General features: G+C 35.9%; 1 protein-coding gene across 6 annotated transcripts in view; it reads left to right on the forward strand.

Moving 5' to 3' along the window:
- Eph (Eph receptor tyrosine kinase) overlaps nucleotides 1-25,995 on the forward strand; it is a 1,260,465-nt gene that overhangs the window by 840,308 nt on the left and 394,162 nt on the right. The gene's annotated exons all lie outside the window — the stretch shown is intronic.

Genomic DNA, 25,995 nt, shown 5'->3' on the forward strand with positions numbered 1-25,995 from the left:
AGACACGCATCAAGCCTATAGTCAAGTTCCACGTTGGTAAGCGGATTTTCCGACCCCCAGATTCTGAGGTTATGTCTGTTCATCTCACCAGAAATATGAAAAGTGACTTCGTCAGAAAACACCACGGAACGAATAAATTCATCATCGTTTTCAATTAAATTTCTACATAGCACTTTGTCCTCTGATTTTAGGGTTTGCAGCAATATTGTAGTGGTTACGGATGAAATCGCAACCGCTTGCGAAGAATGTTGCCTTAAAATCAGTGTACCATTTACGGATTGTAGGCCCCTCTGGGTGGATCTACACCAAACTTTGTTCGGTAATGCCGTTGTGCATTAACCGATTGGTTCATATGAAAATAGAGCTTTTTCTGTCCTCTATAGCAGCCCTTGTGCCTCAACAGTGAACAAATTTGTTTATATGTGCCATTATGAGGCCGTTTTACCAACTAGGGAAACAATGTTGCCACAACTAAACTTTTTGAGTTTCTCTTTCCGTTGGTGCTATTTTCGTGCAAATCAGATTGATAGAACGTAATTAGCATTTGTTCGAAACAGGAAAGATATTTTGTAGGAGCCGTATACATGGATTTCTTATGGCAGTGTTAATTCCCTATGTGCTATAATTTGAAATATACACACACATTATATATAACCGTAACTAAAAAATCCTTTTTCTCGTTTATCGGTAATACGAAAAAGACACGACTCTGCTTTTAACCTTCAAAGCACGTAGTTTATTATAGTATCCCTTTCAGCAATGTCGAAAGTTCGAATCGTTTCTCTCTTCATTAATAAACCACTGTAGGTTCGTCCCTCATTAAATCGACCTTTTCTTCACTATTATTGATATGTTACTGAAGTTTGTTTCGTTAATGAAATATTAATATCAATTATATGAACTTCGGCTAATGAGAGGGTCTTAAATAAAATAGCTGATGATAAATATTTTAATGGGTGATTGAGAAAGTTAAGTGAGAAAAAATATCCAAGACTGATTCAAATTCTGCAGTTGATTTCCATATACTGTCCAGTCTTACCGATATCGACGTTTAGATTAAAGTTTATTCTTGGTAGAAAACCTTCTAAGTGCCGCATGTACAGATGTCAGAACATTAATGTTCTAAATAAACCTTTTGAGTCAAAGAATCTAAAGAAACGTTATTTTACTGCGCAACTCTGAGTCAGAAGTGCTTTCTTATCGTATTAAAAGTCCTTACATACTGGCTGTAGGATCCGAGGTTGGCGATGGATTTTAAAGAACACTAAAATTATTACCATGACTTCGCCTGAGAGGGAAGTAAAGTTGTAGTTTTTGTTTCGTAGATTTATGACACTTAGAAGAATCTTGCTGCTGATATAGGGCTCCAGATAAAATTTGTTGCCCATTTCTCGTCCATGTTGAATTTCAACGCAAAATAAATAACCTGCAGTTATATATTAAACTACTACTACTACTACTACTACTACTACTACTACTACTACTACTACTACTACTACTACTACTACTACCACCACCAGTACGGCCTACTACTACCGCTACTGTTGCAACTAGAGCCTACTACTACTACTACTACTACTACTACTACTACCACTACTACTACTACCACCACCACCACCACCGCCACGACTACTACTACTACTACTACTACTACTACTACTACTACTACTACTACTACTACCACCACCGCTACTACTGCAACTAGAGTCTACTACTACTACTACTACCACCGCCACGACTACTACTACTACTACCGCTACTACTGCAACTAGAGTCTACTACTACTACCGCTACTACTACTACTACCGCTACTACTGCAACTAGAGTCTACTACTACTACCACCACCGCTACTACTGCAACTAGAGTCTACTACTACTACTACTACTACTACTACTACTACTACCACTACCACTACCAGCACCATTACGGCCTACTACTACCGCTACTGCTGCAACTAGAGCCTACTACTACTACTACTACTACTACTACTACTACTACTACTACTACTACTACTACCACCGCCACGACTACTACTACTACTACTACTACTACTACTACTACTACTACTACTACCACCACTACTACTGCAACTAGAGTCTACTACTACTACTACCACCGCCACGACTACTACTACTACTACTACTACTACTACTACTACTACCACTACTACTGCAACTAGAGTCTACTACTACTACTACCACCGCCACTACTACTACTACTACTACTACTACTACTACTACTACTACTACTACTACTAGTCTACTACTACTACTACCACCGCCACGACTACTACTACTACTACTACTACTACTACTACTACTACTACTACTACTACTACTACCACCGCTACTACTGCAACTAGAGTCTACTACTACTACCACCACCACCGCGACTACTACTAATACTAACTATAGTCCGGATCAGCTTACTTAATACCATAAGGGTGAAACCTAACCATTACTATTACTAAATATGCTAGTGGATTATAGTGATTTTCTAGCTCTCAGGTTGAATTATCTTTACCAACTTCGTTTCGAATTTCGGGTACTGACAAATACTACAACTGACAGTTATTTTCTAACTTATGTTGGTAGCAATGATTTCGGTTTACAGTAAAGCAAACTGATGAAAATGCAAATAATTAAAGGTTAGGTCTCATGAATCGTAAATTCTTTAGTCAAAGCAATAAATTTCATGTTGCCTGACAAAATAAATTGTAATATTAGATCATACTAATCCTAATTATCAACAGCGAGAAGTCCAGAAGGAAAATAGACAATTTTATAAATACATTATTGAACCATTTAGGAAACACCCCGCAACATAAAGATGAGATGTGGTAAATAAGCAAGAAATGGTTATTGTTAATACTATATGATGATGATGATGATTATTATTATTATTATTTTAGTACGTAGCATTTGATTTTACCCTTTTTGATGATATCTGGTACCGGTATTAATTGGCAACACTGAAGAGACGGCCAAATTAGACTTTTAGGGTGGTATTCATAGACATTTCGCAGCACGCGCTACGAGCGTACTAAGCTAGCCCCGGCTATCCATTGGTTACTAGTACAGAATTCAAATCATGTCCTATCGCTAACACTGGTTTATGAATACGAAAAACGCTGATAATCCACCGAAAGCCCGCGCTAAAACTGTCTATGAATACGGCCCTTAGGAATTACTCTTACGTGATCCTCACTATAGTACTAGTACCACTACCATGCTTTTGTGCATTAAGATGTAGGTAATAGTAATCTGTAGGCCTAACCATTAAAACACCTTGAATATTGGTTTATTCATTTTATGATACATTAAAGGAGATGTTCAGAAGCACGAACACCGACTTCAACGCAAACGACTTGGCCCTCGAAAATTACTGCTTCCGTAATAAGAACAACCAGTCCCATTCCTTCATCAGTGTACCGTAAATTATGTTTTTTAATTTCCTCAAAAGTACAAATCCAGTGGTGTTACGTTCGGTGACCTCGGAGACCAGAATATATCGCACTCCCAGTAAAATAGTGTCGTAACTCGAAAATTGTTATTTGTAAAGACATGGTATTTACCAGTTAAATACTGCTGTAAAAATAGTTTAATAAATAGGTACCAAAACTTTTGATAATTTACTATTTTATTAGAATTTAATACTTTCAGCTAGTAAAACAGCGTTGGAAATAATTTAAGAAAGTACTCGTATGTGATTTTCGACTACGACTGTACTTTACTGGGTGTGCGATATCTTCATTGCGAGAGCATAAAGCACTTGTTACCCATTGTTACTTAACAAAATACAAGGTACAATCAATATATTTCCGAACAACACTTTTCAGCACCTAATTTTCGGAGTTTAGAAAAAGCAAGGATGATGTAGTCTGTACTAGCTTCGTATCGTTGAATATTTGTAAATGTGTGAAATAGTGGAGCAACAGTAACAAATATAAATGATACTCGGGAGGAAATTAAACACAGAATAAATATAATAATAATAATAATAATAATAATAATAATAATAATAATAATAATAATGTCTGTTATTATTCGGTTGACAAGCTTTTATCATCCAGTCTGCTGTCAAAAAATCTTAAAGTTAGAATTTATAAAACAGTTATATTACCGGTTGTTCTTTATGGTTGTGAAACTTGGACTCTCACTTTGAGAGAGGAACACAGGTTAAGGGTGTTTGAGAATAAGGTGCTTAGGAAAATATTTGGGGCTAAGAGGGATGAAGTTACAGGAGAATGGAGAAAGTTACACAACACAGAACTGCACGCATTTTGTATTCTTCACCTGACATAATTAGGAACATTAAATCCTGACGTTTGAGATGGGCAGGGCATGTAGCACGTATGGACGAATCCAGAAATGCGTATAGAGTGTTAGCTGGGAGGCCGGAGGGAAAAAGACCTTTAGGGAGACCGAGACGTAGATGAGAAGATAATATTAAAATGGATTTGAGGGAGGTGGGATATGATGATAGAGAATGGATTAATCTTGCTCAGGATAGGGACCAATGGCGGGCTTATGTGAGGGCGGCAATGAACCTCCGGGTTCCTTAAAAGCCAGTAAGTAAGTTTTTTAACTATAACAATTTTATTTTCCACCTTTGCTTTTCTTAATGTTGTTAGTTTACATTAACGTTTTCGATACTTTTGTTGTATCATCTTCAGATGTTAGGATGGTATGTCAACATGTGTGATGAAAACCTAGCCTCGTGGTGTATTGTGGGTTGTTCAAATGCATAGAACCTATCATGATTTCCTAGTCTTGCTAGAATTGATCGTTGTTGTGACTTAACGTAATTCTGTGTCTCTAGTTACATGTTAAAATTCTGTTAAAATTCATTATGAATTCCCGTGTGGGACAATATAACATTATGTGAGAACGATAAAATAAAATAAAATATAAACGTAAAACAAATGGAGTGTAAACACTATGAAAAACACACTATAAAAACACTATAAAACACTTTGAACACATGTTTTGTTGGCCGTGTTAGCCAGTTGTTATGTCGTTGAATTGGGCTGCTTCTGCTGCTTCTGAAAGTTTTAAATCATATTTATGCTATTTTATGAAAATAAAATAAACTTCAAAATAGAGATTGATAGCCATATGACAAATCTTCAAAATACGAAAATAATACACGAAATAAAAGAAAAGACAAGCCCAGAAGTGTATGCTGAAGCAATAGGCCTTTTGCAGGGGCAACGAAAGGAAATTTTTAACTGAAATAATAATAAATTTATGAGACATTGAGACTTCCAGTCGAGCGTTCCCACAGTGTTTTAAGAAGCGAGAAGGCCCATTGACTGCTCGAGAAAGTAGGACACTCAGAAAGTCATTAGATAGAGACGTCAAATGCGCCGGGTAAATTAATGATAGGCGCAAGAATGTTAGTGTCTATATAGCATCATTTGCGTTGGAAACAAAAGGCGAACGAATCGATTATGTTATGTGCATGTTTTCCATAGAACTTCAATCTTAGTTCTCGCATACTTAGACCGTATTCTACCAAACCTTTTACTTACTATTTCTAAAGAACACACAATGGTGAGCACTCATGTCCACATTAAGAAAGTGCTTATATTTATTTCTCAAGATGTTTAATAATAATTTACAAATTAAGGGGGAATGTGATTGGGTTTTAGGTGAAAAATATTGATTTATTTTTTATTTTTCCTATTTAACATTTGATTCTCCCTCTAAAATGGTATATCACATATGACTATACTGTACTAAAATTGCATTTGTTTTAATTTTTCTATTTTCTGAGAAGTATAGACTACAAATTTTAATTTTAACGCTCGTCTTACAAAAAGTTACAGATTTTGGGTGAAAAATTAAGTATTTTTTTATTCCAATTTAGTCTTAGATTTTATTCCTCTTTAAAATAGTTTATGCTCGACCATGCCGAAATGTAGTAATTATACACCTGGTAGCAGACCTTTAATGCATGTCATTAAAGTACACCTACTCATTAAAGGTCAGGTCTTTCAGCCAATGACGACTCAGGTTACAACTGTTCAGCCAGTGACAGGTCAGCTTTCTACCGTTATAAAACCGCAAGTATCGATTATTCTCGGATAAGCAATCGAAAGAGAATTAGCGAAAAGTCACGGAGGCTGGAAATCCAATACTGTCGCAGAAGGTTATGTTCTGTTACTATAATAATTAGCGTCAATTGTAAATAATATTCAAATAAATTCAATTTGTCTTCTCGTTTTTCAATGTCTAATTTAATTTCAATGTTATCTCTGTAGGTTCTTATGGCCTAGCAAGGTCAATGTGAACATCTGTTCCTCGGAAAAAATCAATACTTTCGCGTCTGCGCACATCTCACAACATACGGGACATTGGCCAAGGTCAGATACAAAGAAAATTAATAATATCAAATTAGAAATATGGTCGAGCATAAAAAGTCGTATGAAACTTGCCTATAATGGCAATTAAGAAGCTCGTATGAAAATTATGAAACTCGCTTGCGCTCGTTTCATAAATATCCATACTCGCTTCTTAATTACCTTCATTATAGGCTCGTTGCATAATGTACTAATATAACATGATTATACTAAAATTAAATCCATATTAATTTTTCTTTTTTCTGAGGAGAGGCCGTAGTATACATGTGTTATTTTAATGCTGATTTCATGTAATCTCAGTTTTCCCCCACGCAAAAGACACTTCTTCTCACCTATTTAATCCTAGAAAGTTGAAATTTTCAGGAATTGTTCATTTGAATGCTTTACATATTCTGTGATGCAAATCGTTGAAAAAATTATACATCTTGATTACACACTTTCAACAGTTTGTATCACTTTGAAATTTAGTTATAATGACAGGAAATAAAATCAATTTGTATTAACGTTGTATCACATTCGCTTTTTATAATGAATTAACAATTCTTAAATACCCATTCCCGTATGATCGATTTGTTACTGTCCTTAATATTCCTTGACTTTCTTGTTCTACCTCAGTAGTATTCAATCTTTTTTGCTAGCGATCACCCACAATATATTTGTGCCCCCAAACTGCATTGAAATTAGTAAGAATTGACAAAAACCTGTAATTGATGTTGTTACCTACTAAAAATATATTATTATATTATTATTATTATTATTATTATTATTATTATTATTATTATATAGTAGTTATTGATATAATAATAATAATAATAATAATAATAATAATAATAATAATAATAATTTACATAAATGGCATTAAAGCAAGGAAAAACAGGAATTGATATTGCAGAAAAAGCTATAAAATTATCAACAAGAAAATAAATATGTCAGCATTTTCACTTCCGTAATTAGTGGGATGCGTACCTCTTGAGAAAACCCTCAGAGCTACACGTACCATAGATTGAATACCACTGCTCTTCCAAAGGATGATGCTTGGCGATTGCAGGATATTTGCTCCGCGTGTTATATCTAACAACCAAACATTCTGATGGGAGCAGATAAAAGGTTATTTTTTTCTTTCGCCACGTTAATAATGTCAAAAGAAGTGTTTATGTAAATTTTGGCCATTCGACCGCAATTACGAGGGTCGTAAAAAATAAATTCGCCAGGGGCCGTTAACAGAAAGAAAACATAATTTCATTGGAAAAATTTATTGGAACTGACACAGCAATTGTTGAGATATTTTCGACATATTCCCCACCGTAACTGACACATTAATTGTCATATCATGGGATAGACAGAGAGGTACAGACGGCTGTCAAACGCTGGTTCCGATCCCTGGCGGCTAACTTCTATGACACAAGGATACAAAAATTGTTTCCATGTATAACAAATGTCTCAATTCCAGTGGGGGATATGTTGACGAATAGCACAACAATTGCTGTTTCTGTAACAATAAATATTTCCATGCAATTATGTTTTTTTTTTGTAAACGGTCCCAGAGAAAATCGATGGCCTCGTAATTGCGGTCGAATGGTCAAAATTTGTATAAGCACTTCTTTTGACATTATTAACACGGTGGAAGAAAAAAAATTAACTTTTTTTATCTGCCGTCATCAGAATGTTTGCTTATAAGGAGGTGAATATTGACTTTCTACTAAATCGACGGAGTGGTGTATGAGAATTTCTAGTAATGTATTCGAAGAACTCATTAGAACATAATATTTATTATTGCGGTTGCATAAACAATGGATTTTATTTGATAAAGTTTTAAAATAATGCAAAACTGGAATCATAGCCTACAATGACTTTTTCTGAGATCGAGACGGAAACTAGTGTGTCCTATCACTTTTTTAATCGTCGTTAAACATCAAAACATTCTGCAATATAAAAAGGTTAAGTAGAAGTCAGAAAGCCATTATAACTGACAGACACAATACCAGTTGCTATAGCAACGTCCATAACCTACCTGAACATATTGTGAGCTTTCGATTTCCTACATTCTTTTGTCACTGGTATCGTTCTTGTAGCCTCAAAAGCCTTCTATGAAAACTACATTCTTTTCTGAGAAGAATAATTATAATTCGTGATACCTGCACGAGGACAATGTCGTTTGTGAGCAAAATTGTTATTCTTGTAGACTCTGCATTCAGTTGCATTGAATACATAATCAGGGAAAATATATTTATTCTGACCGCGTGTGTCTGGAAATCTCAGCATCAAAATCAGTAGGGATTCTAGCTGATATTTTTCCTTTCAAAATGCAAGAAAAAACTTGCAAATTCTCAGGCTGATTTATTATATCTGATCATGCCTGATTTGCATGGTGGCAGTATGATTTATTACTCATCGTCATGAAATTTGAAACAAAATCTAATAGTGAGTCGCCCCCACGCTGTGACCTCAGTGTGAACAAATTACTTTTATTTTTAAATTCTTTTAATAACTGTTATCTCGAATATTTCGAAGATTGCGTTCTCAGTGAGCTGCTTAATTACAATTTTACTTCTATTTCGCCATGATTATATAAAAAAGAGACGATACATAGAGCCGTGACGTACGCAACAACGAAATCGAAGCTTCGACATCGCGTGGAGGCCACATTTGAACCATGAATTGCAGAAATCCCACATGTCTATTTGAGTAAATTTTTCAGGAGGCACAAAAAAACTGATTATCTTCAAAAGTGTTTGCTATTTTATGTGACAATTTTTTTTATTGAAACATAATAAAATGTGCTAATGTTTGACATACACGAACTTCTATTACTATTTAAAATCATCCACACCCTCTTACCTAGCATCTCGTTTTGTTTACCTTTCACTACCTCGAACCTGGAACATGTACCTTCTCTCTATTCCTCTGCACAGAACATCCTTCTACTCATCATCTTTCAGCATATCTATTCCACGCCTCTGGAACTCTCTCCCTGGCCATGTCGGAGATTGTCGGACAATATCAAAATTCAAATTTAAATTAAAAAATCACATTCTAGTTCATGGAATTGCTTGTTGAACACCTGTCAGGTTGCGCAACTTCGGCTTAACCCATGACATACAGTAAATATTGTAACTGTGCTGTTGTAAAATTGACAATTAATATGTAATGCATTTATTATTACTACTACTACTACTACTACTACTACTACTACTACTACTACTACTACTACTACTACTACTACTATTATTATCATCATCATCATCATTGCTATCTTTTTTTTGTATTAGCTCGATGAGAGCTCTATATAGTGTTCTTTTGATCCTGTTGACCCTCTATGGGGCTTTAATTTAATTTGTATTATTTTCATCAGCGTCTGTATTTGTTTTTTTTTTTGTATTTATATGTATTATCTGGTAGGATGGAAGAGAAGGCTGTATGGCCTTAATCCTGTCAGATTAAATAAATAAAATAAATAAATAACTTCATTTGTTTTCTTTAGTATTTTCTATACAGTAAAAAAAATCTGAATTGCTAGGATATGTGGAGTTTATGCACTTCACGACTAGTAACAACCATTTCATTTCGTTCAAACAATTGTTATGTGAATACGGAGAAGAACTTTTTTTGTCTTATAAACAACTTTAAGGTATATTTTTATTTCACCATACTTATAATACGCGAATTACATGTGACGTAACTACCTTAATGACATACATTAAAGTACTGCTATTCATTATGTTATTGCATCTATCGAATTCCATCTAAGGATATGCTATATTGATTAATATCGTACGCGCAACAACCCACAAGCCTTGAAAGAGCAATCCAAAATGGCCGTCACAAACTGTACAATCAACAACATGTATTTAAAATAAAATAAATTCTGTTCCTGATAATTTTAATATTATAACAAATTGAGTTCATTTCCTGTGTTTTAATGTGTGTGATTTGGAGATTTTAACCTCAAAGCAAAAGTCCTGCAAAAGAATCAATATATACTGCGTTGACACAAAAGTGATCCGTGCCTGCACTGCTTGTGAACACTCTGAAAATGCACTCCTGGTCACCGTTTCATTATCAGTAAAGTAACAAAGTAAGATATTTGTAAAAACTCAAAACCTAGTCATTTAATTTATGGTCGAACAAAACAGTCATATGCAACTTTGGTTCGTTTCATAAACATACTCGCTATCTTATTTACTACAATTATAGGCTCGTTGCATAATGTGTTAACATCTGTTGGTATAAACTCTCCTAATTCGCCTTTGTATTTAAAAATTCATACATCCAATTGTTCTAATAATTGTAACTGTCATATTCTAAATGAGTCTCCACAAGTTAAATATCTCGGAATAATAGTCGACCAACACTTACATTGGGATAAAACTTTATTTTTCTTTGCAATAGATTAAGAAAATTATTCACTATTTCTTCATTCTACGAAATTACTTGACGATCCATACTTTACTAATGATTTACCTCCCATTAGTACAAGCTATGTTACAATATGTTACTATACAATGGAGTAATGCTTCCATTCGCTTCTCTTCACTTCGTCGTAATATCCATGTTTCTGCTCCCATACAATGCCACACTCCATACAAAGTACTTCACTAGTCTCTTCCTTAGTTCTTTCTCCAGAGGTCCGCAGAAGATGCTCCTTTTTCTATTAAAAGCTTCCTTGGCCATTGCTATCCTCCTTTTGATTTCCTGGCAGCAGCTCATGTTCCTGCTTATAGTACACCCCAAGTATTTGAAGGTGTCAACTTGCTCTACTGCTCATTTAGAATTCGCAAGTTTATCTTCTGTATTTTTCTTCCTATGACCATGCTCTTCGTCTTATTTGCATTTCTCTTCATCCCATACTGCTCACAGCTGTCATTTAGCTCCAATAGCATATCCTCTAGTATCATCTCCTCTTCTGCTAATCTTAGGTGTTTTATTCTTCTTTCTCCTACTATCACTCCTCCTATATTCTGAAAACAGTTCTTTACTAAATCCTCCAAATAGATGTTGAACAGGGTAGGTGATAAAGGACATCCTTCACGTAATCCTCTCCCAATTGCACTTCCTTCCGACATTTCTATTCTGACTTTGACTTGTTTCATATAAAGATTAATGAACAGTCTTCTCTCTTTCCAAGCCACACAAATTTTCTTTAGTATCCCCATCAGTTTATTCCAATCCACTGTCAGAAGCCGTTTCTAGGTCCACAAATACTATATACAATTCTTTATTCTTCTCTAGGTATCTTTCGCCGATTGTCCGTAGCAGTCCAATTGCATCTCTCGTACCTTTTCCCTTCCTGAAGCCAAACTGCTCTTCTTCCAACTGTTCTTTCGATTCCCGGTCGGGCAAGTTATCTGGTTGAGGTTTTTTCCAGGGTTTTCCCTCATCCCAATATGAGCAAATGCTGGGTAACTTTCGGTGTTGGACCCCGGAATCATTTCACCGGCATTATCACCTTCATCTCATTCAGACGCTAAATAACCTAAGCTGTTGATAAAGCGTCGTAAAATAACCTACTAAAATAAAAAAAAATGCAACTGTTCTTCCATCTTAGAATATAAACGTCGATTCAGTATTCGCAAGAGAATCTTCCCAGAGTGCGATATTAGGCTGGCAGTCCTGAACTCATTACATTTCTTGGCATTTTTCTTCTTCGGTATTGGAATCAACACTGTCTCCTTAAAATATTCAGGCCATTTGCCTTTCTCGTATGTTTCAATGCATAATGATAGAATTTCCTTCTTGTTTTCACTCAGTCATTTCTCTAATTCAGTCGGGATTCCATCAAATCCCGTTGTTTTCCCATTCTTCATTTCCCTAAGCCCTAGCATAAAATGACACATAAACCGTGGACACATGTCCAGACACACAGTTCATGATAGGAAGATACATCTCCAGCTCCCTTCCCTGAAGTCTCGATGTGTGGCCAGAAACGCTACAGTTTGGGACTCGGCGCAGTATTAAAACTTCCATACATGACTCGCTGCCATAACGATGTCATAGAGCTCATTCTGTGATGCGCGGGCTTGCGGCTGGGTTATTAATGAGATGCAGTTCGTTGCCATCGCTTCGTGATCCTGATAGTGGCCTTGCCTGCATGCGCACACGGAACGTTCCAATCAAGGCCAGACCTCACGTCCGCCTCGTACGTATTCCGGAGTTCCGCAGATCGAATTCCGGACGTGATTATCCTATACGCCCCAAGTTTTTACGAGTCTGCAGCATGATGTCCTCTAATGGCCAACTGTCACACATTATTATTATTATTATTATTATTATTATTATTATTATTATTATTATTATTATTATTATTGCATATCAATTTTAACCTTAAAAACAAGACTTTCATTTCAAAACTTGTCAGTCCAAATATCTACAGTATTTATTTCAATTAAATTTTAAACAAAAACGTCAATTTACATATTGAAGAAGAAATTAAAAACCGGTGTTAATTGCATTATGAGGCAACTAGACCAGGAGATAGTGGTATAGAATGGCCAGTTCATTTCCCGCTCCATTGCACACATCGTCGATTAGCTATATATTACATTAATCAGACTTCAGATGTATAGAAAAAATTGTTCTTCCTCTGACACAATACATATCGTCAAGTGAGATGTACTGCCTGATAATAGGTGTACATTTATCAGCCAGAACCTCAATCAGAGTTAATCCCTATATTATGATACTTAAATTTGAAAAAAAAAAAATCAATTATTGTTTATACATCTCATTCATTAGTTCTCATATAGGCCTATTTTTTTTCTATCGTCGCCTGGCAACCTGGATTGTTGTTATAGTTGATTAGAGCTGAAGAGAATGAAACTACAAGACTACAGTAACAGGATAGAGGGTAAAGGCCCATTCACAATGAAAATTAAACATTAACATAACGTAAGCATAAAACCTTGTGTCCATGTTATTTAATGAAAGCATTCACAATGAATTATATAAGCATAAACTTAATCTTAATCATAAGACGTTAACATGAAAGTTTGCAAACTCCAAACTTTCAGGCTTATGTTTATGCGATTTGGAAACAGTACACAAGCGGAAAGCATGTTTTCACTTTTTGTTTGACATCTCATGGGCTTTGCCTACAGGCAATATTTTGATCTATTGGCCGTGATGATAGCTAGGCGCGCAACATGGAATCATATGACGAAAAGTTGATTATTTTACATCTCCGTTTCTTTGATTTCAAGTATTGAAAGCCATATACTGATGCCATTGTAGTTATTAGACACATAAATTGAATAGCTACATCGTCAGGCATTGTGCAATTCTCCATTTTTATGTAATAGATTCTGTAGTTTTGTTGATTCGGTATGTTTGTTTCCACACACGTGTTATGTTTACGTTATGTTTAATTTTCATTGTGAATGGGCCTTGGCTACTTAAGTTTGTGGCATATGTTTATGTGCTTATGTTAATGTTTACGTTATGTTTAATTTTCATTGTGAATGAGCCTTAATAAAAGCCTAAGTTTCGATTTACGTTATGGTTTTGATACTATAGCAATGCTGTGAGCCTACTGAGCACTTCCGAAATAGGCTGTTACTGTCTAGCCCAAAGATGAAGCATATTCTGAACATTTAACTTCGTAAATTTAATGAACTGAATTGAGGAAATTACCAAAAATAAAGTGTGTTTTCATCCTACAACCTACAACAACAAGAAGAAACAGAAGAATTGTGTTTTATTGTGTTCCATGCCCTTGTTTGCATTACGTTCTAAGCAAATATTTGTACTGTATATTGTAATTGGTGCTTTGCCCTGTTATTATAGACATAAATAAATAAATATGACGAGATTATGAAACGGCAGTGAAAAAGATTGATCGCAGTGGAAACATTATTACTCGAAGAAAACCTGCTTTAAATTTTTTTAAATCCAAAACTCAGGCTTTGCAGAGGATTGAACCTTACGAGAGTAGCTGTTATGTAGCTGTGCTACAAACTGGGCTGTTATTTACTCGGATGTTTTTGTATTTCGTTTTTTTAATTAATTGTGTTTTAGCAACAGATGCTACTGAGCAGAGTGGAGGAATTGAATAGCTTCAGCAAGTTGGAACAAAAAACAAAAGACGAAATGTTACACATATGTGAAAGAACATTTAGTTAATAACCATGCCTAATCGAGAGAGGAAACAGAATTTATGAGTCACATGTCAGTTGGAAGTTTTGATGTGGGAAAGAGACTTTTTCTCCCTTTTCTATTACATTTGTGGTCCTTGTTTTATTTTTATTTGAAATGTGGTGTGTTATCAAGATGTTATTACGGGAAATAATTGATTTAATGATGAGATATTCATAAATAAATCTGCATCAACATTTCTTTTTACATAGAGAGTTGTCCTAACACATTGTTTGTCCATCACAAATTCAAAGTCTATTTTATTTAGTCTTCACCACAAATTCAAAATCTATTCAAATACGATCCTTCTTTGTAGTCCGCATTGTGAATGTAGCCTTAACATAAGTTATTAAGTGGGTCGTTGTAGTATTTATTGTGAATACAGTTTCTATGCACGTCTTTGCGTATCCCAAAATTAAAACCTCTCTTAACATAGACTCTGTTCAATAAAAATTCCATATTTTATTGGCCGGTATTTGAATTTGGGTCTTCGATATACAGGGACATCATTTTATTTTTACTTCAATTTTTATTGTACATGAGTTTTTTAATGTACTTCACTCCCACCCCTTCTGCTAATGAAGTTCCAACTGTCCTCCAGACAGAATCAAGGCCGCATACAGTAAACAGAACTGAGTTAGTGAGTATATTACGTTCCAGAAATATGTTCGCGTTTTCCAGTGACGAAAGAATTTTCAATATTGAACCATATTTTCGCACAAGTACTGTCCGTTTGCCTACGTCGCATCCCGATTTCCCCCACTTGCTTCTGCACGCCCCTCTGTAAAAGCTGGGCTGTCTTAGCTCTTTTCTGAAAACATTAATTTCTGTTAGGAACTGGACGTTTACGGTAATATTATACAGCTGTTTAAAATAACTTAAATAAAAGGGCCTCGTTAAATAATTAACTGTCACGTGATTTCTCCCCTTTCTACGATCCTACGGCATAACCACTTGGACGGACAGTAGATAGCATGTCTGTTTATCTGTGCGGGTCGGGTAGAAGTGAAGATTGAATTTACAGTATGTAAGGTATTCTTTTATAGTGTAGGTACAGAATTATGTCAACATGAGTTACTAGTTCGAAGGACGAACCTGGCAATTGGAATTAGGTGCAATAGTCTAAAGTGCGATAATATGCACAAAAGAACTGAAGCCTGTATCGAAATGAACGGCCACACATTTTAAAAAATGTGTTTAAATATCCATATTATGATTATTTTTCAATTTAACTTCTTTCTCTATATTGTACGCTAATGTGCTGTAGACAGTATAATATACACTGCATGATGAATACGTTCGCATGGATAATTCAGTTCGTGAGTAAAAACACTTATTCTTAATACAGTACTGCATTTTGATTAAACAAGAACCTAATGAAAATTATCGAACTCAAAATTGCAATATTTCCTAGTTTACGTAAATGGACGAACTACTTTTCTTCCCTCCTATACCTAGTAAAGTGATTTGTTTGTGTTTTACGCCAGTATCATCGAACTCCAGTTGTGGAAGGGGTTAGCGGACGGTGTTTCCGGTTCTCTAAAGGTATAGCCAGGTTAATATTAAAAATGTTAGTAAAAATAAAATGATGTCCCTGTAGAAAGCCCATGCTCTAGCAGTTTTAGTAATCATCCATCCAAACAAGTGTTGAGTCGATGAGCTAAGTAAACTCAGTGGGAAAGGGGTTCAATTGGTTTCAGTTCTGCTCTCCGACGGTATCGACTCTGTTATTTCGAAAACAAACTGTAGCAATTCAAATCGCCTTCGCAATATTCTGAATCTTCTGTTCTACTTATCCCCGCCGTCTGACATCATCTTTCAGAATTATGATGTACTTATTTGCTACGAGGATAATGACACTGCGGTAGAGATGATGATATGTTGATGAATTGTAAATTGTCGAGAATTACGGAGAAGCGGTCGTAACGAAATTCCGCGCTCCATCTTCCCGACATCCACCTGTTGTATCTCGTCGCTTTATCGCGGATAATAAAACGTAATATCTTATTCCATGTACGAAGTTCCTTTGGCATGTCGTGCTCCTATAAAAGAGCTTATTTTTATAAATAACTGCATTTCATGACAAAATGTAATACTTTCTGTGTAGACAGTTCAGCTAAACGACTTTCCTTGATAATCTTTTCAGAGTCTGTGAATTAATCCTACTTGTCAGCTAAATAATATAATGTAATTTGATTCAGACGAATTGACAGAGTGTACCCATATAATGACTTATCATTAGCCCAACGCTGTGGAGTAACGGTTAGCATGTCTGACCGTGGAATGACCTCGGGTTCAAATCCTGCTTGGAACAAGTTAACTAGTTTAAGTTTTTTCCCCGAGGTTTTCCCGTAGCCAACTGAAGTAGAATTTCTGGGTAACATTCGACGTTGGGCCTCGGACTCATTTCGCCTTCATAATTACACTTTACTTCTTGATCATCATCTCATATTTCTCACTTGTTCGGCTGCGATCCGCCACCGAACTTGAACCTCGTGGTATGTGGTCATTAGTTGCTGGTGGTAGTGCTATGTACCATGGGGGCAATGGGAAGGAGAATGGTCTGTACAAGAGGGAAACAAATTACGAAATATAAAGAATGCTGTTCGAGTTTGGGATTCGTCTACAAGAGCGTCGCGACACGAGGAGGTTTTACTCACCCGGTTGAGGATTGGCCACTGTCATCTGACACACGGCCATCTCCTACGTGGCGAACCTCAGCGGGAGTGTGATATGTGCCGTGTTCCACTTACGGTGGAACACTTTTTATTGAGTTGCAGTTAATATGACCACGCACGGAGGCAATATGGAATTCGGCCGACATTACGTGACGCTCTTGGAAATGATTTTAATTGTACAAATGCAGTTCTGAGATTTTTATCAAATACAGGTTTGGATAAGGTGATTTAGTTTTTTATTGATCCGTTTTACTTATCCTCCGGACCCTTTACATCGGGAGGTTACATTTGTTGTTTTATATTTGATTTTACATTGTTGACATTTCGGACTTTATACATCCGAATATTTTATAAAATTTTATGGTTTTAAAATATGATACACAAGTTATCTCTGGAGGCCTTAGTTTTATTGTTTTATTTGTTCGTCTTGAATACCACCTAATGTGGTAGAATTGCTCACTTTTATGATTCTGTAGAAATCACCTTATGTATACTACATTTGTGTGCCTCGTTTTATCGTGACAACACTTTTTAGTTCTTTTAGCACTCTGATTATTATATTATTTATGTCTTTGTTATATTAAGAATTTTAGATAAGGGCGCAAATAGCCATAGTAGCTGACGCGCCCTTCTTAAACACTACTAACACTACTAACACTACTACTACTACTACTACTACTACTACTACTACTACTACTACTACTACTACTACTACTACTACTACTGCTGCTGCTGCTGCTGCTGCTGCTGCTGCTACTGTACCATGGGCTCTCCTCTGGTCTCATGGTAGCTTGAGGAACCTCTGTGATGCCTACGTGGAAAGGTAAAAGGATTCTGTAGACTGTAGGGGAGTTCGGAGGTGGTCCGCAAAGGAATCTGTATCTCGGGGGGGGGGGATTAGGGCATGCAGACCGTTCCATTTCGAGTACCCGCTATGGATCCACCCAGGCGGCCTACGTGCGAGACCCCTGCGGAGTCAGTCCCCAGCCCTTGTACCTCTCGTCAAGAAAAACTAATAGATAGGTATATTTATCATCAGAGCTAGGAACTTCGTACCGATCGCTGTCGCTCTATGCAGGATACGACCAGTCAGGTGCGACGTCATCAACGCATCAAAGCACAGCTACTCATAGAAATAAGAAGGCACAGTGGAAAGGAAAACAAACTCGTCGTCAAGGCAATAAGCTCATTCCAGTTTCCGGAAAAGGAAGACCTATAGGACATTCGTAAATGTACATAAACATAATTATGTAACTAGCTGTGTAAATATACAAATTGTTACATACATGTAGACTGACATTGATACAATATTGCTCTTTACATATTTGCATCATTTACAGCTATAAAATATAACACACTCGCGATATGACCAAAGATGTTCAAGCGCTTATAAATAACAGCGAGGAAAAAAATATATAACACAGGTGTAACATTTACTAAAATGATGCAAAACAATAGGTTAATAATAAAATAATACATTTCGTAAATATCTTGAAACGTTTACTAAGTAAAAACCAAGGAAGAAAATAAATACATACATACATACATACATACATACATACATACATACATACATACATACATACACACATACATACATACATACATACATACATACATACATACAAGCCACCGGCGTGGCTCAGTCGGTTAAGGCGCTTGCCTGCCGGCCTGAAGTTGCGTTCGGGCGCAGGCTCGATCCCCGCTTGGGTTGATTACCTGGTTGGTTTTTTTTCCGAGGTTTTCCCCAACTGTAAAGTGAATGCAAGGTAATCTATGGCGAATCCTCGGCCTCATCTCGCTGTCACCAATCTCATTGACGCTAAATAACCTAGTAGTTTATACAGCGTCGTTAAATAAGCAACTGAAATAAAATAAATACATACATACATTTGGAGTAGAACAATATGTTGTTTCTCAAACGTCTTCCATACTGCCGATGTGCCCTTGTTGCATGCAGTAAGGGTTGTTAACATGAACATAATGCACTCCAAGGGGGTTGTTGGTCGCTCAGGTCGCCCATTTTATATACCCAATTCCTGGCTGGTCTCTCCCTGAATAAAGAGATCGGTACGAAGTTCCTAGCCCTGTTTATCATTATGACCTGAAAAAACTTATTAAATTCAAAGCAATTTTGTGATCTAAAATTTGGAGAAGAACCTGTAAATATGGACTAATAGCTGTAGTAATTGCACGAGTGCAATTTAATAAGATTATTTAACGAATAAAATTAAATAACTTGCAAATTCGAATTATTATTTATTTATTTATTTATTTATTTATTTATTTATTTAACCTGGTAGAGATAAGGCCATCAGGCCTTCTATTCCCCTCTACGTAAATGATAAAAATTATTATAAAACACAGCAATAAGACATTATTATGTTTCCTTGTAATGAAGTTAAAAAACAAACTGCTATCTATCACGGCATACTAGATACTATTGTCAGCTACTCAGAGCGGAAATAGGAAACAACAATACTTAACCTCAAAAGTAAGATAAACTGAAATGTTACATTAACTGAATAAAAACACGAAAGGTTTTTACACACATTTATTTACTACTTGGATTTACAGTGACTGAAAACGTAATTTTCAAAGTTAAAACTTTTTGGCATATGTTGATTTTCTGTGATTGACACCGAAGTATTGTACAAGGCGACTTGTCAGATAAGACGCTTCCTTACAAAACGTCTTATCAAGAAACACAACTGTAATTAGTTGATTTTAAGGCGGTTCTGAAAGGTTATTGACCAATATCGCAAATTCATCCTGCAAGTTGAATAGTCTATAGAACAAAATTGCGTTTTCTGTATCAGCATATGGATATAAACCTACATTTATTCCACATAAGTTGAAATGAAAGTGGTTTCCATGACTAAAATCAGCAATGAATTGCGGTTTATGATCGGAATTTTGGTAAGGTTTTCGAACTGCGACTAATGTCTTTCAAGGTGCTGTTTGACCGCGGATTACTTTGTAACTCATCTTATCAGATAAGACGCTTCCAGGACTAAAATCAGCACTGAATTGCGGTTTATGATCGGAACTTTGGTAAGGTTTTCGAACTGCGACTAATGTCTTTCAAGCTGCTATTTGACCACGGATTACTTTGTAACTCATCTTATCAGATAAGACGCTTCCATGACTAAAATCAGCAATGAATTGCGGTTTATGGTCGGAACTTTGGTAAGGTTTTCGAACTGCGTCTAATGTCTTTCAAGGTGCTGTTTGACCACGGATTACTTTGTAACTCATCTTATCAGATAAGACGCTTCCATGACTAAAATCAGCAATGAATTGCGGTTTATGGTCGGAACTTTGGTAAGGTTTTCGAACTGCGTCTAATGTCTTTCAAGGTGCTGTTTGACCACGGATTACTTTGTAACTCATCTTATCAGATAAGACGTTTCCAGGACTAAAATCAGCACTGAATTGCGGTTTATGATCGGAACTTTGGTAAGGTTTTCGAACTGCGACTGTCTTTCAAGCTGCTGTTTGACCACGTATTACTTTGTAACTCATCTTATTAGATAAGACGCTTCCAGGACTAAAATCAGCAATGAATTGCGGTTTATGATCGGAACTTTGGTAAGGTTTTCGAACTGCGTCTAATGTCTTTCAAGGTGCTGTTTGACCACGGATTACTTTGTAACTCATCTTATCAGATAAGACGTTTCCAGGACTAAAATCAGCACTGAATTGAGGTTTATGATCGGAACTTTGGTAAGGTTTTCGAACTGCGACTGTCTTTCAAGCTGCTGTTTGACCACGTATTACTTTGTAACTCATCTTATTAGATAAGACGCTTCCAGGACTAAAATCAGCAATGAATTGCGGTTTATGATCGGAACTTTGGTAAGGTTTTCGAACTGCAACTAATGTATTTCAAGCTGCTATTTGACTACGGATTACTTTGTAACTCAACAGTTGTGGAATGTGAATTACGAGGGAAATCGAAATGCTAGAGCAAAACTGACCTATGAGCGCGTTGTCCATCGCAGATCCGACGGGTGTGATGGGGGTCGAACCTGAAGTGGTAGTGAATTTGTATTTGTCATTTATGGTGCAGGAATAAAAAGGTCGCTGTATTTGCATAAAAAGACAGTTGAGTGTTGGCTATAAAGCGGGACACCATGCGGTGCTCCCTCAGAGTCTATATTTCACATTGTCAAGGTCTCATTATGTGGGTGACGCCGATCGACAATGAGAAGTGTGTTTACGGGCTTACCGCTTGCCATTAAATCTGCTATTACGACAACATGCTTCTTGTTGAAGGTCTGGCTTGATATACTTAGTCATACGTGCACCCACTGTATAATATTACTCGTTATTCACATGGATTTGCTATGCGATGGGCACCCACTGATTTTCTTCTATTTCTCAATATTAACAAACTGCCCGTATACCCTTTTCTTTAAATAAAACAGGACTTCCCCGGGCGTACTGGAATTGGTTCCCAAATCTGTGAATTGGTTCTCAGTTCGTCCCAGATCTATACTCGAATTGGTTCTAGGTTGATTTCTTCTGTGTACTACAATTGGTTCCACATTAGACCAAGCCAGAAAAAAAAATCCCTTCTTACTTTATACAGATTTATGGCTGTCAACTACTGTCTACCGTAGTAGGTACGGTAATAGTAATATACGTTACAAGAGCGGTATGTTGACGTTTTCATGGTCGAGGAAAAGATTGAAAAAGCGAAACGTAGTTGAGCTTTATTAATTTCCGAGAACATGAAAACAAACATACCGCTCGTGTATCGTACATTATTTTGTGCGAAGATCGTTTATTACATACCTGAAAGACGAATTTCTAATTAGTTGCAATGAAATCTCCATCTTGGTTTCTGTTTAATGACGGCAACTTCGGAAAACCACAATATCTTTCTTCAACATTGTTGCTATAAAATGTTTTCTGTGTTTACTATACTCCAGCAGGCCGTGATATACGTCTGTCTTTTTTTTCCCCCAGTCTATAAATGCGAACTTAAAACAAACGGTAAGGTTATGTAATGATTTATTTTTCATTTTAATATTTTAACAATATTATTTATATAACATATTGCAGTAATAACATCGGCATCTGGAATCTTGTTGATTTTTTCACGGCTTCCTTAATGTTACTTGTATCAGGAATGCAAAAGTTTCATGGAGTAGTAGACTTTACTTAATTTTTGCAAATATTTAAAAACAATAATTAACATTGCAATTTAGGTGAAATTGCAGTGGTAAGTTTCCAATTTATAATTATTACTATGTTAAACGTCTCTAAAAATAATATGTTAAAAGCCTAAAGCAGTAAAATGAATGTCGCGCTTAAGCGGTAAGAAGAGGGAAATTGTTATGTGTGTTAGGTTGGGAATACTGAATGCGATATTTCACACTTACTGCGTATTGGTTCTGTGCTGAAAACAAGCAAATACGCACGATCTCGCACAAAAATGTTTTGTGCTTGGCAGACACGCTGCGTCGAGAAACTTCATAATTTTATTTAAAGATGCAATATCATAAGTGTCGTTATTAAGTTCGGCGTTGCATTTCATTATAATATCTGAATCAGAAAGTTTCACGAAACACTTACGTCCTCTTTTAACACAAGTATATCTTTCCACACCACCAGCTTAATGTTTTCTGAAAACCAAACTTGTGATCCTTGACCACTAAGAGTTTCTTCCCCTTTTCACTGAACATAGTAGTGAAATCCATGCTGTCCTGTACTTCCACTGCCACTACTCTGCTAATCACAAAAACTTACGATCGATATTTATATTTTAACGTATATGAAGCCACGGGTCTGATCAATTATACGTGATGTTATAGGTAATAACGACTACCTCATTCCATTGTTGATATTTGAAAATTGTCACTACTCTGCTACATGATCGATAAACATCCCCTTTCCACACAGCCTTGGAACCTACTCGCGTTGTTGATATTTGAACATGGGGAACCTACTCACGTTGTTGATATTTTGTTTGGGAACCAACTGAAGAACAGCGACTTCCCCCAAGTGAAAATAATTTCAAAATAACCTTACGTTATCGGAAATTATTCAAGTCTTGCATCCTTGCTTATGTTGTAAAATATTTAGACAATACAGGCCTAATGGGCCAAAACTTACGTTGGACAAAAAAACATACAGGGTGAGTCAGGAGGAAAGGTACATGGTGTGAGGGGTGATAATATTGATGATTCTGAATAAAAAAAATTATATGAACTTATGTCCCGTTCTTAACAGCATCTGACATACAGCTGTTCCAAAATCACAGGCGCCAGTCTCATGTCCTCCATGAGCATTCACATGCGGACACAACCAAAATGACATTAGGTTGTAGTAGAATCAATGAAACGTATCCTGGGCATTGGATCGGTCGCGGTGGAGTTATTTCTTGGCCACCGAGGTCACCCGACATTACTCCATTGGATTACTGTGCGGGAGTTTGCTTAGGAGCGAAGTCTACAAGCGCAAAGTGGAAACAAGGAAAGAAGTTTTCGCTCACATTTTTCATGCTTGTGCTCTAGTAATGTCCAAATCAGCTCAGATCAGCAACACAGAGGTTGTGTACAAGAGCTGCAAAGTGCATTGAACATGTTCTGGAGAGAAAAGTACACAATTAATCAGAACATAAGATAACAATGTTTTAATTTACTATCACCTACACTTTTCCCCTTTCTCATTGTTTCGATTAGTTTTCTCCGAAACCGTTAAGAACAGGATATATGTTCGTATAAACTTTTTTGTTCAGAATCACCAATAATATCAACCCTCAAACCGTGTACCTTTCCTCCTGATTCATCCTGTAATAGATTAATTACCTTTGCTCGAAATTAAGAAAACTCGTATATAATTTTTTTGTACTATAGTGTGTTTCCTCGTTGTTACAGCAAACGGCCGCCACGACTGAAAGTTCATTTTACTGAAGTCAGAGTTATCAACCTAGATGAGAATGTAGAAATATTGCAAATAACAGCTGTATTATAATGTCTTCTATGTATGCTACAATGCATGTAACATTCATACGCAAAAGGCATATACATTATACGAAACAAATCACTGCATTTGAAATGTACTGAACTTTATTTAAACAATTCAAACTTCACTTAACAAAAAGAAACAGAAATGATTCCAATTGGACACGAAATATTACAAGTACCTGAATAATGTTTACTCCTTCACATTGAAGTTTATGGTGAAGTTTGTGCGTTGGCCAAACTGCTAACATGTCTGCTGTTCATAGTGTAACGTAGCCTACGTACTGTAGGTTATATTAATTTTTTTTAAATATTACTTTCAAAATATACTATCGTGCAAAAATACTCTACAGTACAAGTTTGTGTAGTGCATTACAAAATCTCGGAAATTGACAAAAACGCTGTACTCGTTTTTCAAACTTTTCCTCGAATTTGTAAAAAGCACTTCCCAACCTTGTATCGTAATATAATATTCCACCTACATACAATATCTCCTGACGTGTAATATAATGCGGTCTATTTATTTAGCTTTAGTCCACTCGGTTATTGTATATGGAATAATAGGTTAGGGAGGTATAACACAATCTGTTCTGTTCCCCCTGAATGAACTTAATGAGAGGATAATTAAAACTTGTTTGTATGAGCATTTAGATTGTCCAACGAATCTCATGTATGAACATTTCAAAAATAATTGATAATACGTCATGTTATTAACGTATTACCACAAAAATAAAACTAAGTACTCGTCTCATATCATACTTATTCTACAAGATGGTATTCACTCTCACCAATTGAACCGAATAAAATTGTAAAATGGTGCGAGACATAGCCCTAATTTTGGCCCAAGAGTATACAATTATTTTATTACTAATGATTGTCAGCTAGCATTACTGTATGAATTTGGGTTTAAAAAGAAAGCGTACAGATTACTTTTGTAAACTTTTATCTAACAAAATAATGTAAATTATCTTCATGTCTTTAATATTATGTAATTTTAATTTTATAAACTTTAGAGTACAAACCTCGGCTGTTGCGGGAACAGCTAATTATAAATTGTAGAATTTAAATTTTGTGTAAAAGAGTCATGAATTCTATTTTTTCTGTTATTATTATTATTATTATTATTATTATTATTATTATTATTATTATTAAATTATAATGGCGTGAATCACTGCTTTAATATTCATCATCCAATTTGAAGAGATATCTTTGCAAATCTTCGCCTGCTAAAAGTTTGAAACTAATCTGGCAAGCCTCTTCCGTTGTTTTGAAAGAAAAACTTAAAATATGACAAAAGTCTCATACATAATCATATACTTATATGTGAACATGAATGAACAAGCCAAAGTGTCCCGTGAAGGGCAAAGATCTCCTAGTAGGAGTGGCTCTGGAAGGTTACTCGGTGGACCACTCTGAGTGGTCATGAAGAAATCGTTTGATATATGTTGAAAATTAAACCTTTTGTGTAGAAATCATTTTATGATTTAGTTTTATAAAGAATGTGCGTAGCACTTGGAAGGTTGAGTGAGAAGCCTGACTCATATTAATAGGTTGAAGGTGCAGCAAGCTCCTGTAGCAAATGCTGTAAATCTGTGATAGACTACTATAGAATACGAAATGACAGTCTACGTGTTTTATTGCGTATGGCAGTTCTCCTAGCAGCAGTCGAATGCAACTGTATATACATCAAGGTTTTGCTACTTGCATACACAACAGGCGTTGTTATCTGTCAATGCTATTAAAATGACGAATCAATATAATCAATATGACTTTGTGGACTAGCGCTTAGCGTTCATATTTAAAACTCAAGAGATTCTGGGTTAGATTATCGTCCTTAGAATAGATTTTTTT

Source organism: Periplaneta americana, chromosome 15 (genome assembly GCF_040183065.1).
Source record: "Periplaneta americana isolate PAMFEO1 chromosome 15, P.americana_PAMFEO1_priV1, whole genome shotgun sequence".
Taxonomy (NCBI): domain Eukaryota; kingdom Metazoa; phylum Arthropoda; class Insecta; order Blattodea; family Blattidae; genus Periplaneta; species Periplaneta americana.